At 52.0% G+C, this 16,036-nt stretch overlaps 1 protein-coding gene across 1 annotated transcript in view; it reads right to left on the reverse strand.

Moving 5' to 3' along the window:
- The window catches only part of LOC138497282 (dynein axonemal heavy chain 5-like), a 1,499,851-nt gene that overhangs the window by 1,146,263 nt on the left and 337,552 nt on the right, over window positions 1-16,036 (reverse strand). The window lies entirely within an intron of this gene.

A 16,036-nucleotide genomic window follows, 5' to 3' on the forward strand; every position in this document is an offset into this window, starting at 1 on the left:
GTTGGGTGACCCCATCTGCTGAACACTTCCTGGAGAATTCTCATTTTCAGCTGCCATTCGTAGTTGTCGGCAGCCAGGCGGCTGAGCCAGTCCGCTTCGAGATTAGACTCCCCCCGGAAGGTGGACCGCTGAGAGCCACAATCCCTGGTTGATAGCCCATTCCCAGATGTCCAGGGTCTACACGCACAGTTGCAGTGATCTGGTGACCCCGTTTGTTGATAGACAATATGACCTGCATGTTTTATGTCTGGATGCACACCGACCTGCCCTTGCTAGTCGGTTGAAAAGACCAGAGTGCCAACTGTATAGCCATAAACTGCAGCCAGTTGATGTGATTCTGCCGGTCGGTCGCGGTCCAAAGACCATATACAGAATGCGCTCCCAGGGTGGCTTCCCCATCCGTGGAGCGGGGAATCCATGGTATGGTGCACTCTGTGGGAGACGGACAGATGGGTCTGCCCACCAGAATATTCTCCATCTGAGTTTGCGGACCAGGTGATGTGGAATGGAGATGGGAATCGGGCTATCAGGGGGCCCCTGATCCCAGGAATCTGCAAAATGCAGCTGGAGCCTCCTTATACAGAGTTTGGTGTAAGGGATTGCCAGGAGACCTGCTGCCAACACTCCCAAGAAGGTGTCGATACCACCAGACTGTGGTGATCGATCTGCTGTGGAAATGGGAGACTGGCGATCGGATTGTTATCTTGTCCCCCGTGGGGAATACCCTCTGCTGCGGTGTGTCCCACAACAGGCCCAGAAACACCAGTGTGAGTAGGGGCGAGCTCAGGTTTTGGCTAGTTGATCGAAAACACCAGTTCAAATAGGGTAGAAATGAGACTGTCCGCTGAGTACCGGACCTGTTTTGCAGAGGAACCCCTGACTAACCAGTCATCGAGGTACGTGTAGACCTGCAACCCCTCTGATCTGAGGAAGCCGTAAACACATTCAAGAGCCTTGTGAAGACTCTCCGAGCTGAATTTAGCCCAAAGGGCAAAACTCTGTACTGGAAGTGCAGGCCCATGACCCGGAACTTGAGGGAGGCCCGGTGAGGCTGCACAATGGGAATGTGGAGATATGCGTCCTTCAGGTTCAGGGAACGTGTTCAGTGTCTCGGCAATAGGCACTGGCATCACCATCTTGAATTTCTGCAAGGGTAGGTAAAGATTCAGGGAAGATGGACCTGATCCTGTTAAAGCTCCCACTCATAGCAGGAGTGCAGTTCCCTGCTGAGGGAGTCTGAGATGGTGCTCCCACCAAGTGAAGAGGGACAAGGAACATCCCCTGTCCGACAGCCCAGTGCCACAAGTCCTGAGCTTCTTTGGAGAGCGCCAGGGATCGAGTGGCCCCCGGCAGCCGGATGAAGAACATGGTGGTGGTGTCCGTGAAGATCCCAACCACCTTGCCTTTCAGAGTTGGTAGGAATTACTTGAGTGCCCAGTAAACTGCTCATAACTCCAGGATGTTGATATGCAGAGATCCTTCTCCTCCGACAGCTACAGGCCTCTGGTGTGCAGACGTCCGAGGTGCGCTCCCCGAAACCTTCCAGAGAGGCGTCCATGATGACAGTCTCCTGGCATGAGAGGGTTTAGAAATCCTGTGCTCTGGGGGATGTGGGAGCAGACCCACTGTCACCATAGTCGTTCGGAACTCTTCGTTGAGGGATCTTGTCCATGAAACTTCTGGACAACTATATCCACAGAGCATCCAGGAATTCCTGTAGGGGTCACATCTGCAGCCTGCAGAGACGGATGAGGTAGATGCAGGACGACATCATGCCCAGTAACGACTTGAAGGCCAGCACCATGACAGTATTGGCCAACGACAGCCGTTGCACCTTCCCTTGAATGGCTGCTAGCCTCTCTTTGAGGGCGATGCCAGGCAAGACACTGTGTTGAGTCTGGCACTTCGGAACAGCGTGTTCTGCGATGGCCTTACACAGGACTTCAGGTAGTTGACAGAGAATCCCAGATCCATCAATCGGACAGTCACCTTTGTGTGCTCGTTGGCCAGATCCCGCGAGCGGGCACAAATCAGCCAGTGGTCCAGGTACGGGTATACATCTATACCCTGTAGACGTAGATGGGCCGCAACTGGTGCCAGGCACTTTGTGACTGCTCTTGGGGCCGACTTCAAGCCGAATGGCAGGGCCTTGAACTGGTAGCACTGGCCCTGCACCACAAAATGTAGACATTTCTGATGTTTGTGAATGGGGATGTGGAAATATGCGTCCTCCAGGTCCAACAATGCCAAGAAGTCTCTTTTTTCCAGTTGGCCGAGCACGTGCTGCAACGTAACCATCCTGAATATTTTGGACTTTAAGTATTTGTTCAGATGTCACAGGTCCAGGATGGGTCTCCAGCCCCCTTTCTTTTTTCTGACTAGAAAGTATCTGGAATAGACTCCAGAGCCGTTGGGGAACTAGCTCTATCTCCCCTTTTCGTAGCATGGCTTGTACCTCTTCCCGAATACGAGGGATGTGCTGCTCCTGCCTGGGAACCGGCGGAACACGAGGACACCTGCACTGGAACTCCAAGGTGTGCCCCTGGGTGAGAGCATCCAGCACCCATCTGTCAGTGGTGGTCTTTCTCCACTCGTTGACAAACTTCATTAACCGGCCTCCCACCGGGGTGCATGTGTGGGGGCAAGACGTATTTGCCGGTTCAGGCTTGCTTGGGCACCGACGTCCTGCTCTGTGGGCGACGGTGACGCTGTCCTCCGCTACCTAGGCTTCTTGCGTTGAGGATCCGGAAGGCTGTCTTTAAGACGTGGCAAACCCTTTTGATGACCTGTTCAATTTTCTCCTGGAGGAGCGAAAAGACGAGGGGTCCTGCTGGAGAGTGTCGAGGAAGCGGGCTGTCACTGTATCCACTTTGATGGCCTGAAAGGACTCATTGACAGCCTTCTGAAACAGATTTTCCCCGTCGAAGGACATGTCCAGCACCTTCGCTTGGATCTCCTGATGGAAGTTAGTGGCCTTCATACATCCCTGCTGACATAGGCAGACGCCATTCCCCATTTGCCAGACGACGTGCACTGCCACTGTGATGGCACAGTCAGATGCCAATTCTCCTTACTGGAAGAGGGTGAGGGCCTCCATCTTTGTGTCAGCGGGGAGGAACTCCAGGATCGGTCCTAGTTTGTACCACAACACCCTGTCAAACCCTGACAAGGATCACCAGTGCGTTGGCCGCCTTAATTGTGGACACGGCGGTGTAAATCACCTTCTTCCCCATGGCGCCCATCCTTTTCCCCTGGCTGTCCGGAAGAACCAAAGACAAGGACGGGTTAGCCGACTGTTTTTTCGCGGCCCCCGACACCACCAAGTCCTGCGATGGTTGAGACCTCAGGCATTTGGTGCAAAGTCTGGCACGCTATACTTCTTTTCCACCGTATCCCGCTTGGCTGGAGCTGTGCAAGGGTTCTTCATGAGGGCTAGACCCTCTTCCCAAATATCGTCCAGAAAGGGCACCGCCATGATAGTCTTCCTCTTGGCTTCTTGCCTTTGATACAACAAGCCCCCCTTTTGGTTTCCTCGGTCACCAGCTGGAATAGCTCAGAGGCCCGGCGATCATGGAGTGGCACAAACCCACCTCGTTCGGTGGGGAAACCCTATGTGGGGCATCCAAATATGGCGGCTCTCCATCCGCTGTGACAATGTCTTAGTCATCATCTGTCATTGTGGCCGTACCCGTTCATGTGTCTGCTGGGGGAGTTGGCTTTCCAACGTGGTGGAGGAAGTTGATATGGGGACTTCAGATGGCACATCCTCTTCTTCGGCAGAGGCTGATTGGGGACCTGAGGGACCACAGTTACCGGTGCCGGAGACATTCTCATCTGGATCTCTGACACCAAGGTGTGGAGAGTCGATAGAATATCCAAGGTAATGTCCCTTGGCTGAGAAGGCAAAACAGGAAATCTAGGCCCTGCGCAGTTTTCGCAGTCGTCCTCCTCGTGGACCGTAGACATGGACTCCTGATCTTAGTTGTCCGTGGATGAGACTTCCATGGCTTGGGCGAAGACCTGGTAGGTCTGTTTCGGGCCCCCCCCACCTCTTTTTTCCGCCCTGAGGGTTTTGAACCAAGACCAGGGCCAGTATCTTCACCCCTTACGGCGTGCCTGCAGACTTTGCCAAAGTCTCTGTGCAATGGGCACCACCCTCATAGGATCAGCGCCGTAGATGCCGTGGTAGTATTAGCCATCGACTGAGTCCCCAAGGTCTTTGCCTGTGCCAGTTGAGCCTGCTTGGGCTGCGCAGCCTTTTTCTCCTCCGTCCACGGCCTCAGATTTCTCCCAAATTCTACACAACAATGTTGGGGCATCCATTCTTCACGACCCATTATGGTTAGTTTACAAAGCAAGTTTTTTATGAAAACATGTCCGTGCAATGGAAATGCACCAGCCAAATCAGGAAATACCCCTCAAGGAATACATGAACACTTCAACATAACCAAGCAGGTCATATAAAATGACGAGCCTCATTTCCCTTTCTTTAATACCAAACATGAAAATGTGGCCTGTATTTGAAAAGGAGCAGAATATCTTGTGTGCAGGCCATGCTACTTTTCTAATATGGGACCATATGTTTTCATGCTGCCAGTGTTGTGTTGCTTTCTGTTGTCCTTGGCATTTCTCCAATTTTCGATGTGTAAGCACTTAGCTTATGTTTCCCATTTTTGTATTGGCACACTCAACACGAGGATGGGAAAAGAGAGCAAGCACGAGAGAGACAGAAAGAGGAACAGGGAGAGAGAGCCAGCGCAAGAGAGAGCATGTGTGAAGAGCTATATAAATCAGCCTCAGAAAGGCCTCAGATCTCCTCTTCCTCAGCTCAGTGTTTGTGTAGAAAAGGGGGGGGGGGCTCTGGGAAGTTGGAATGTCCCCTGAAATAGGATGGGACAAGGGTATTTTGAAAAGGGGGGATACAATGTGTCGCCATCGGGTTTTCCACTCCCACTCCCCGAGGACTCCTCACCCAGGTGATCCTCCCGCACTTGTCCACGCCCCCAGGGTCTGGATCCAAAGGCGATGGCCATGCCCTGGCCACCTGAGTAAGGGATCCCCGGGGTGTAGGCAGTGAAAAACCCTCTGGGTTTTCACATTGGATAAAACTTTGGCCCGTCTTTCCAAATTAGGAAAATGGACATCAAATTCAGGCGGTTCTTGATCCTTTCCCTTCAAAAGGTTTTATAGAGCTAAGATTGTGCCATATTTAATATATGGAGTGGAATCCAACTTGGCTTGAGTGCGTTGTGGGACTAGGTTGAAAGTAATGGCATAGAGTTCTTAATTTACCCACGGGTGTTTGTATCTTTATTATTCTAGCTGAGCTGGGTGTGAATTTGCCGCAGTCATTCTTGGATTGGAAATGTCTCCTTATGTACAGCAAAATATTAAACCCCAGCCCCCATTCCAATTTTTACTATGTTAGCTGAACTCATGTATGAACAGTCATGTTCAACACTCAACAACTTGATGAAGCTGGCACGGCTCGTGAGATTACATCCGAGTGAAACCGATTGAGAGAAACTGCTCTTAAAGTGTAACAAAATATGAAACAATTGGACCGGATTTTAACTAAATCTCTAAACATGAAATACAAATTGCTTGGAAATCTTTTCTTTAGAAGAAAACCTTTGTGTAAAATTCCAACATGCCTTTGTTAAATCTCCCAATCGAAGACGGTGACAGCATTCGCTTCGTTTTAGGTTTAATTTACATCCAACCAACGAAATTATTGCAATTGGAAGTGAGGGAACCCCAATCTTCCCTACATGCAAGTTCTGTGCTGACAAGTTTTCATCAGAAATTTATGAACATGTGTTCAGTTCTGCCAGGAACTTCAACCAAAACGTCTGTTATACTTTTTGAAATGTGCAGAAACCTTTAAAGATATGTCAACGGAATCAATATGGAACCTCATTGCTAGTGGCAATTATCCTTCTTTGTAACTTAACTTTTCTCAACTTTTTAACTGATATATTAGATTTATAGAAATCGTTATTTCTTCTTATTGTCCGTTTTAAGAACATTTACTGAATGCACTAAGCTTATGAAATCACATATAAAACGAAAAATACTAAGTTAACATAGGTAATGTATATACTTACGAATATATGTGTTTCCGTTGCAAAAGGTTTATTTTTTTTAAACCAAATGCAACAACAAAAAAAGTGGTGGGCATCGGTAGTGCATAGTAGAAAGGTCAGGGCCAGTTCTAGAGCAAAGGAAAACGGCAGCCAAAAGCATGCGATGTCAGATAGCGTCTTCCCACAGAGAAATGTTACTTTAAGGGGGCAAAAAGTCCTCTGGCCCAAAAGAAATCTACGAAATAGGCATGCATAAAAAATAACACTGTTAAGAAGAGACTAACAATGGTAAAAATGCATACCGAATCATGCAATTGCACAATAATAAGAAGTTGTGGTTTCCCCCTACCTCCATATACCCCCCCAGTCCTTCACCCGATTCTTCTGAACGTTTTCATTGCTAAACTATTGAACAACTCGTCCTGGGGGTTCTTTAATCTCTTCTCTGTTCTCTCTAAACCTCATCTGATTCCCCCTTTTAGTAGCAAGGCTATCCACCACCCCCATTTTCTTCCTTCAGCCACTTCCCCCCCAGATATCCTAACTCTGCTTTGCTGCAGGATAGTTCTGTTATCTAAGGTCTGTCTGCTCTCCTCCCAGCCCTCGGTCTACATAATTCCCAAGGCAACCACGCCCTTTCTTCTTCCTTCAACCTCACATAACTGGTCACACATCTTTGCTGAGTTACAGGAGAGTTTTTATTTGGGGATTATTCCAGTAATCTCAGTCCTCGTCCCTTTTTCCATACTGCTTTAACTAGACCCAAGGAAATGCCCCCCCGCAGCCCCTCCCCCCACCCCACTAGCACGAGCCTGACAGATCTGAACACCTCATGCTTCTTAAGATGGATTCATACTTTAATGAACCTTGGACATTAGGTCCACTCTCAAGGGCATCGTACTGGATTCTCTTATTCCTGCCTCAGTCTTGCTCATATATGTGTAATTTGTGCCTGGGTCACATCCATTGCTCGTGGAGGAATGGGTCCAGCCTTCATGAGTGCCAGTAGTCATTGCTCGCTCAGACCATTTGTTCTACGTTCTCCGAGACGGAATAACTGTCTTGTGTGTTTAGTCTTTCTGTATTAATACCTTGTGCATGCCCAGAATGTTATTTTTCTGAACTGTGTGCTAACGATTTTGTCCTACTGAAGGGGCTGTCTCTTCTGGTATATTCCGATCTCCGTTTTGAAGAGCTTTGATACCCCTATGGACTGGACCCTCGCTGTAGAAAGCCATCTAAATAAAGAAAAATATATATAAACAAAACATAAGCGATTACAAGTTTAATGTACTAGTTACTGAGGGAGGCTAAGGAAATATGGAAAATGCCATTACTCAGGGCACTTTAACAAGATTCAACTGCTTATGCATTAATACTATTATTAATTATACCAATTTGCTGACTCTTCACACAATTTCTTCCCGTTTCTAAGTGATGTTATCCGTGTCACCATTTCCTACGCGTGGTACTTAATATATCAACTTCAGGAGAATGAAGGTTGAGTTGGTCTGATCAGGGTATATTGAGCATGTCATAAGTCATTGCATTTCTTGAAGGCGACTGTATTGCACTTGAGCTATTCACCCCAGTCATGTATTAAACTGGTCACTATACACCTTTTATTTGCATTCTGTGTGCATGAGTTTTTTTCTCTTCCAATTCCATGATGACATGTACACTGTATGGGCTGGCTTTCACGTTTTTTGGCTACAGACACGCACAACTTTCCTGTCTCTCTCACACATGCTTTACATTGGACATGTACCACTAATAGGATCAGGCAGGGTCAGGCACTTGATCTTAATTACAAACACCTGATACGGATTAGCTCTCCCCACATAGTTAAAAAATGGAACACAGACACACACTGAGCAAGGCGAGCAAGGTGATGCATGAGAAGGCGCAGTTCTTCCAGGGCGGCGGCGGCGAACCAGGCAGAGCAAAGCGACAGGCCGAGGGACGGAACCAAAGTACGGAGAAACCTTGGACACCCAGATAGACAATGCTACCTCCGAAGGGCCTTGAAGGTTGTGCAAGGAAGCCCAGCTGGAGAGAAGAGACAAACCTCTTGTGTTTCAAGGATACCAGCTACCCTCCCTGGTGTACAGCAGAGTTGGGGAGGCACAGCGGCAGTTGTGGTATCAGCCTTGACTTCAGGATCAAAGCCATGAAAGACAAAAATGAATTAACACAGCCGGTGAGTTGATGAAAGCAATGAAAGTCCGGTCTGTGTTAATTGAAACTTGCCAGCAACAGTATCTGATGAATGGAGGTTACGCGTGTGCCGATAAGACGCGAGAGAAAGCAAAGCATTGTAAAGAACTGTAAGGAACAAGTTACTTACCTGTAACTGTTGTTCTCCAGCATGGGTCTGGCATGGATTCACATGCTCATGAATATTCCCCGTCGTCAGGCTGGGAATCCTCGGTAAAGAAAAAACCAGTATCAGTTTCGTTTCTGATCCGACTTTCGTAGTAATAACCAATCACTGGTCTCTGCGTCATACTGACCACAGCCAATGACTGCCCTCTACCCAAGCCCCACCTCTGGCAGCCATCTTCAGATTTGGAAGCACGTGAAGTGGCAGTATGACCAAGTGAAGAGCCGCAGAGGGGTAGGCGGGAGGGTTCGCATGTGAATCCATGCCAGACCCATGCTGGAGAACAACAGTTACAGGTAAGTAACTTGTTCCTTCTCCAGCATGGGGTCTGGCATGGATTCACATGCTCATGAATAAAGAATACATAGCAGTACACACATGCACAACCACGGGAGGTGGCAAAGGCTCAATATTAAGCATCACATCAAACTCAACATTAAGCATCTTACCTCCTCACCAGGCTCACCTCAGGTGAACAGGTTGCGCAGCACTGCTTGGCCGACCCTGGACTCCTCCCTGGAATCCCGGTCGACGCAGTAGAATTTCGTGAAGGTGTGCGTCGACCTCCACGTAGCAGCCCTGCATATGTCCAGCAGGGGCACACCAGATAGGAACGCCGTGGTAGCTGCGATCGCTCTGGTGGAATGGGCTCTCGGACGGCCAGGCAGCGGTCGGTTTGCCAACCGATGACAGTACATGATACAGCCGGAGAGCCATCTGGAAATGGAAGCCTTCGAGAGAGCCTTCCCCTGATTGACAGGTCCAAAGTTCACAAAGAGTTGTGACGTCTTCCGAAAACACTTCGTGCGGTCCACGTAGAACTTCAGCGCTCTAGCCACATCCAGCGAGTGCAAAGTCCTCTCAGCCGGCGACGAAGGCGACGGGAAGAACACAGGCAACACCAAGGGTTCGTTAAGATGGAAGTCCGACGGTACCTTGGGCATGAAGGAGGGGTGCGTCCTGAGCACTACCCTCGTGTCGTGAAGTCAAGTACGGGGCCTTGCAGGAAAGGGCCTGGATCTCTCCCACTCGTCGTGCGGAGGTGATGGCCACAAGAAACGCTGTTTTCCACGACAGAAACTTCAACGGGGCCGAGTGCAGAGGCTCGAACGGAGGTCCCATGAGCTTGGTCAGCACCACGTTGAGCTCCCACGCCGGGGCCGGAGCCTTCACCGGTGGGAACGATCTGAACAGTCCCTTCATGAACTCTTTCACCAGACGATGAGACCACAAGGACGTCCGCCCCGTGGTTCTGGTGTATCGGGAGATCGCAGCAAGATGAATCTTGATGGACGCGCGTGCCAGTCCAGCTTTGGCCAGCGTCAGCAGGTACGGCAGTACTTGGGGGGCCGTAATCCGTAGAGGGTTAATCTTCTGTGCGTGGCACCAGACAGAGAACCTCTTCCATTTGTGTCCGTAGCATTTAAGAGTCGAGGACGCCCAGGCCTTTGCAAGAACCTCTCTGCAGTCGGCCGGTATGTCGTATCCTCCAAACTCTAGCGCTGCAGGAGCCAGGCCTGCAGGTTCAGCGATTTCGGGTCGTGGTGGAGGATGGCGCCTCCTTCTCTGAAGAGTAGATCCGCGTCCACCGGCAGCTTGATTGGCGGGGACGCCGACAAGTCCAGAAGGTCCGGGAACCATATCTGCCTCGGCCACGCAGGTGTGACGAGGATCATCCTGCACCGTGACCTCTTGAGCTGGTTGACGAGCCGGATTAGCAGTGGCAAAGGAGGGAACGCGTAGAGGAACAGGCCCTCCCAGGGGAACGAGAAAGCATCGCCCATGCTCCTCGCCTGGGGAAACCTGCTGGCGAACCTCCGGCACTTGGAGTTCGTCGCCGTCGCGAACAGGTCGATCTGGGGTGTGCCCCACCGTCGGAAGAGGCGATCCACTAGATCCTGCCGTAGCTCCCACTCGTGGCACGAGCGCAGCTCCCTGCTGAGTGAGTCGGCGATGGTGTTTTTTATCCCTGCCAGATGAAACGGCACCAGAAATATCCTTTGGGCGATGGCCCAATGCCACAGGTCCTGCGCCTCCTTGGACAGTGCTGGGGACCTGGTTCCGCCCTGTTTCCTGATGTAAAACATGGTGGTGGTGTTGTCGGTGAAGATCCTCACCACCTTGCCCTTGAGGGACGGAAGGTAGGACCTGAGGGCCCAAAACACTGCACGGAGCTCCAGGACGTTGATATGTAGGGATTTCTCCGTCGGGAGCCAAAGGCCTCTTGCGTGCAGATTTTCGGTGTGCGCTCCCCACCCTTCCAGGGAGGCATCCGTGGTCACTGTCTCCTGGTGGGCTGGGGTCTGGAAGTCCAAGCCCGCTGTCAGATGCGCGCGGGTGCCCCACCACCGGATCGCTCGTCGGAAACTCTCGTCGAGTGTGATCCTTTCCTCGAAGCTGCCCGTCGTTTGGATCCAGCGCGCGTCCAGGAACTCCTGCAACGGGCGCATCCGGAGCCTGCACATGGGAATGAGGTAGATGCAGGAAGACATCATTCCGAGGAGGGACTTGATGGACCTCACCTTGGCCGCGTCGGCCACCAACATCCGCTGCACCTTGCCCAGGATGGTCCTGGTCCTCTCCTCCGACGGGGAGGCCAGAAGGGACACTGTGTTGAGCCTGGCTCCCAGAAACAGAGCGTCTTGCGCGGGTACCAGGTGGGATTTGGCGTAGTTCACGGAGAATCCCAGGTCCGTGAGAAGTTGGACCGTCCTTGCTGTGTGAACCACGGCGAGCTCCCTCGTCTTGGCTCGGATGAGCCAGTCGTCCAGGTAGGGGTAGACGTGGATCCCCTCGCGGCGCAGCTGCGCCGCCACCGGTGCGAGGCACTTGGTGAACACCCTGGGTGCCGACCGTAGACCGAAGGGGAGGGCTTTGAACTGGTAATGACGCCCTTGGACCACAAACCTGAGGAATTTTCGGTGCCCCTTTAGGATGGGAATATGGAAGTAGGCATCCTCCAAATCCAATGACGACAGGAAGTCTCCTTCCTCCAGCTGACCCAGGACGTGCTGGAGGGTGACCATCCGAAACTTTTGCGCCTTGATGAACTTGTTCAGACGTCGCAGGTCCAGGATGGGGCGCCATCCCCCCGTCTTCTTCTTCACGAGGAAGTATATCGAGTACACTCCGGAGCCCCGAAGCCTCTTTGGGACGAGTTCGATGGCGCCCTTCCTGAGCATCGCCTTTACCTCCAGGAGAAGTTGAGGGATGTGAAGTTCTTTCCTGGCCAAGGGGGCGACGCGTGGACACCTTCTTTGAAACTCGAGCGCGTGGCCCCGGACCAAGGCGTCCAGCACCCAACGGTCGGTGGAGATGGACTCCCACACGCTGACGAAGCTCGCCAGCCGGCCTCCCACCGGGGTGCTTCGGTGGGGGCCCGACCCCACGGTCGTTTCAATCCTGCTTGGACGAGGCTTTGCCGCCTCGACCTCCTTGGCGACGACGGCGGAGTCCGCCAGACTTGCCTCGTCCTCGGTAGGCCTCCTGAGACGACGAGCGGGCCGCTTGACGGTAGGTGGAGAAACCGCCGCCGGAACCTTTGGAGGCGCCCTTGCCTCCGCTGCTCCGAAAGGGCGTCCGTCGTTGCTGCAGAACTCCCAGGGCCCGGGCCGTCTCAGTGTCCGCTTTAATGGCCTGAAGGGAATCGTCCACTGTTTTGCCAAACAGGTTGTTCCCATCGAAGGGCATGTCCAGGACTCTGGTCTGAACGTCTTGACGGAAGTCCGTAGCCTTGAGCCATCCACGCCGCCTAAGGCAAACGCCGTTGCCCAACTGGCGGAACCCAGTGTCGGCGATGTCCGTCGCAACGGTAATGGCGTGGTCCGAAGCCACCTCACCTTCCTGAAGGATCTCCAGGGCCTCTGTCCTCTTGTCGTCCGGCAGGAAGTCCAGCAGGGGAGCCAGTTTGTACCAGAGCTCCCTGTCGTAGCGGGCCACGATAGCCAAGGCGTTGGCCGCTTTAATCGTCGTCGCTGCCGACGAGATGACTCTGCGTCCCATAGCGTCCAATTTCTTTCCCTCACCGTCCGGTGGGGAAGTCGATGTGGAGGCCGCACCCCCCCGCGCTTTCTTCCTGGCCGCCGCGGAGACGACGGAGTCCGGGGTAGGCTGCACCCGGAGGCACAGGGGGGCCGTGTCCGGGACCCGGTACTTCTTCTCGTACCGGTCTCTTCTAGCTGGTGTCGTGGAAGGGTTCTTGAGGAGGGTGAGGCCCTCATCCCAAATGTCGTCCAATAGAGGCACTGAGAGGACCGTCTTCCTCTTGGCCTCGCGCCGCTGATAAAGGAAACCTTCCTTCTTCTTCTCCTCAGGGCAGAGTTGAAAAAGCTCGGATGCCCTGGAGATCATGGAGTGGAACGATCCAATCTCGTCGGGCGGAGAAGCCCTGGTGGGAGGCGACGACGGTACATCCTCGTCGTATACCTCGTCGTCCGTACCCGTCGCTGCCGTGTCAGTCCCCGTATCATCCCCTCGGGTGGTCGGGGAGGAGGGCTGGAAGGGGCGCGACGGCTGAAAAGGAGGCAGAGGGTGGATCCTTCTTTTCTTGGTAGGGGGAACACCAGAAGGTCCCGGTTCTGGGTCCCCCGACGGGAGAGGTTCCGTCGGCAACGGTAGTCTCGTCCTTATCTCTGAGCATAAGGACTGTATAGCCAACAAAATGGCCGCCGAGTTGTCTCGCGGCGCTGGCAGAGGGGAATCTGACGGGCGATCAGGGACCCCGTCGGTACCCTCGACGATGTCGTCGTCACCTGCGTCGGGATCCATCCCGACGGGTCGGTCTTCTTCCACGCCGAGGCCGTGGCTTAAGACTTCGACCAGCTCCTCCTCCGAGGTTGAGGCCGAATCTACGACGACGCCCTGCCCCCCCTTTTTCTTCCCCACGGGGGATTTCACGGGGGTCCTATCGATGGGCACAAAAGATGACTCCCTCCGAGGTGGCAGGGAGACTCTGAGCCCCGAGGTCGCCACCACTGGTGTAGCCTGCACAGGCTGAGCCAGGGCCGCCGCGACAGTTTCGATAGAGGGCTTGGCCGGATGGATTAAGGCCTTCACCACCTTAGGTGCGCTCACCGCCTTATCCTTGAGGGGGGGTGACACCGCCTCGCTCCCCCTCCGATGGGGCCTTCGAGCTCGACCGGGGCCTCTCCAGGAGCTTCGCCGGGTGCTCGGCCTTCCTCTTACCCGACCCAGAGCGTTGGCTCGTGGTTGATGGTGCCGGGGAGGGTGCGCCCTGCCTGGTGACCGTAGAGCCCGACCGTTCGGCGCTCCCGGTGCCAGCGGACTCGCGGTGCTTGGCCTTATGTTGGACCCCCGTCGCCGGGGCGCCCTCAAAGGACTTAGAAGACCGCTCAGATTTCTTCTTCTTCTTCTCGCCGGACGGGCTCTTCCCTTCTAGCCAGTTGGCGAGACGTTGATGGCGGTCCTTCATGGTCCGCTCCGACATGTTGCCGCAAAACGCACAGTCCTTCTCCACGTGCGTCTTGTCCTCATGTAGGCAGTAGAGACAAAAGGAGTGTTCGTCCTCCTTGAAGACGTTCTGCAGCTGGCATCCAGGGCAGACCCTGAACAGCTTTCCGGGCGTCGAGCTTCCCTTCTCCTGGGCCATGACCGGGCCTGAGAAACTTCTGGAGTCCTCCAAAAGCGTAGCTTGACGAATCTTCACCCTTGAGGGGCGCAGACGAATCCGACACGGGTCCCCGTTGATCGGATAGTGAGTCGGTGGAGCTTGAGGCTCTTTTGACCGAAAAAACGAAGTTTTTGAGAAAAAAACGTGAAAAAATAGCACTAACGCTCGAGAGCAATAGCACGAGGATCCCAACACATGAACGTGCGGTAAAAATCTGAAGATGGCTGCCAGAGGTGGGGCTTGGGTAGAGGGCAGTCATTGGCTGTGGTCAGTATGACGCAGAGACCAGTGATTGGTTATTACTACGAAAGTCAGATCAGAAACGAAACTGATACTGGTTTTTTCTTTACCGAGGATTCCCAGCCTGACGACGGGGAATATTCATGAGCATGTGAATCCATGCCAGACCCCATGCTGGAGAAATTAAAGATACAAAGTAACAGAGTGGCACGGCGAAAGAAGATTGCCCAATCGAAAGTCTCTGAAATGTCGGATGCCGTAGAAGCAGCGGGAAGAGAAAGAAACTGAGATGCAAGATTTGAACTGTTAGATTTGATTCCGGCAGAGAGAAACATGGATGTGAGAAATGTCTTGGAACTGTGAAATAACTACTGTGCTCGGAACTACATTTACCAAGAGGACTTGGTGTAGGAGAGAAAAAGTAACGTTTGAGGAAAGAAGGTCGAAGTGGTCATGCAGAGGAAAAGCCTTGCAGTTTCGAACGTCTTTGACAGCAGAAGGAAAGTGAAAAGCGTCTCAAGCCCGACAGATGGAAGCCTATGAAGGTGTGATTGAAACTTGATGAAGGGAACCCCCACAAATTGCGATTGAAGGGTTTCACCCCGGTGGAGGGAAACCTGTACTGATTTGCGGTAACCAGAAAAAAAAAAAAACTTTGTTGAACAGTATGATGAGCTAAAAGGTGACCTGAGCTGCGGTGAAAGAAAGCGGAGTGGTCCAGTCGATAAACCAGTGGCTTTGTGTAAGGCCAAGTGGTCCCTGGTCCACGAAATGAACTGCATCCTTGTGTCCGAAGGCAGAGTGTGTCTCAAGGTCTAAGTGTGCTTCCTTAGCCCGTGCTACAAAACGTGGGGAAGGGAGTTTACTCAGCCATACTGACATTTCTTTTGAACACTGATTTTCCTTTTTTGCATTACAAATTCCCTTTACACATTTATTGTATTAGAAAGAGGGTAGGCATTAGGTTTATTAGTATACATTTTATTTTGACCAAGGACTGACTAGTACGTATTTTCTTTTCGTTTGATGGTCGAGAATACTCCCATCTTAGTTATACGCCAAGATGGGAGTTTTCCAACCCCTTTTAAACCATCAATAAAGGTTTTGAAACATGCAGCGTCTTGTGTCAGTGTCTACTTGTGATACCATGCCTCCCTCACACCAACAAGTCAGTATTCATAGATGATATTGATGTGTGACCTTGTATCATAACCCAAAGGTATTTCCAGTTCGCAACCACGTTCATCCTGGAGTTGTCTATGTGCCATTTATATTTGGGTGATTTAATGCTAGACCCGTTATATATTAGAACCTTGGTCTTGGCTGAACTGGTTTCGAGATCCAAGCTACTCATGTATTGGAACAAGGTATTCAGCAATCTTTGAAGGCCAATGGGAGTTTGGTCAATTAGTTCTAAGTCATCGGCATAGACCAGGTGCCGAATGTTAAGGTGCCCCAATTTGGGAGGGAAGGAATCACATCCTGCAAGTACCATACCTCAATTTGATATATATATACACATTCAAATGGGAGGGGGGCAGCACTCAACCTTACCGAAGGCCTCGGAAAGAAGGGATTGAGTCAGTTTCCTACTCCTATCTAGACAGATCTGGACACTCAAGACTACAATTGAAAGCAAGGCTGTTTTAAAATACTGCTGGACAGTGCGTTTCTCTCTTCTGGCCACAGTTCTTAACC

The sequence above is a fragment of the Ambystoma mexicanum genome, chromosome 5q, assembly GCF_040938575.1.
Source record: "Ambystoma mexicanum isolate Mex_15411 chromosome 5q, UKY_AmexF1_1, whole genome shotgun sequence".
Taxonomy (NCBI): domain Eukaryota; kingdom Metazoa; phylum Chordata; class Amphibia; order Caudata; family Ambystomatidae; genus Ambystoma; species Ambystoma mexicanum.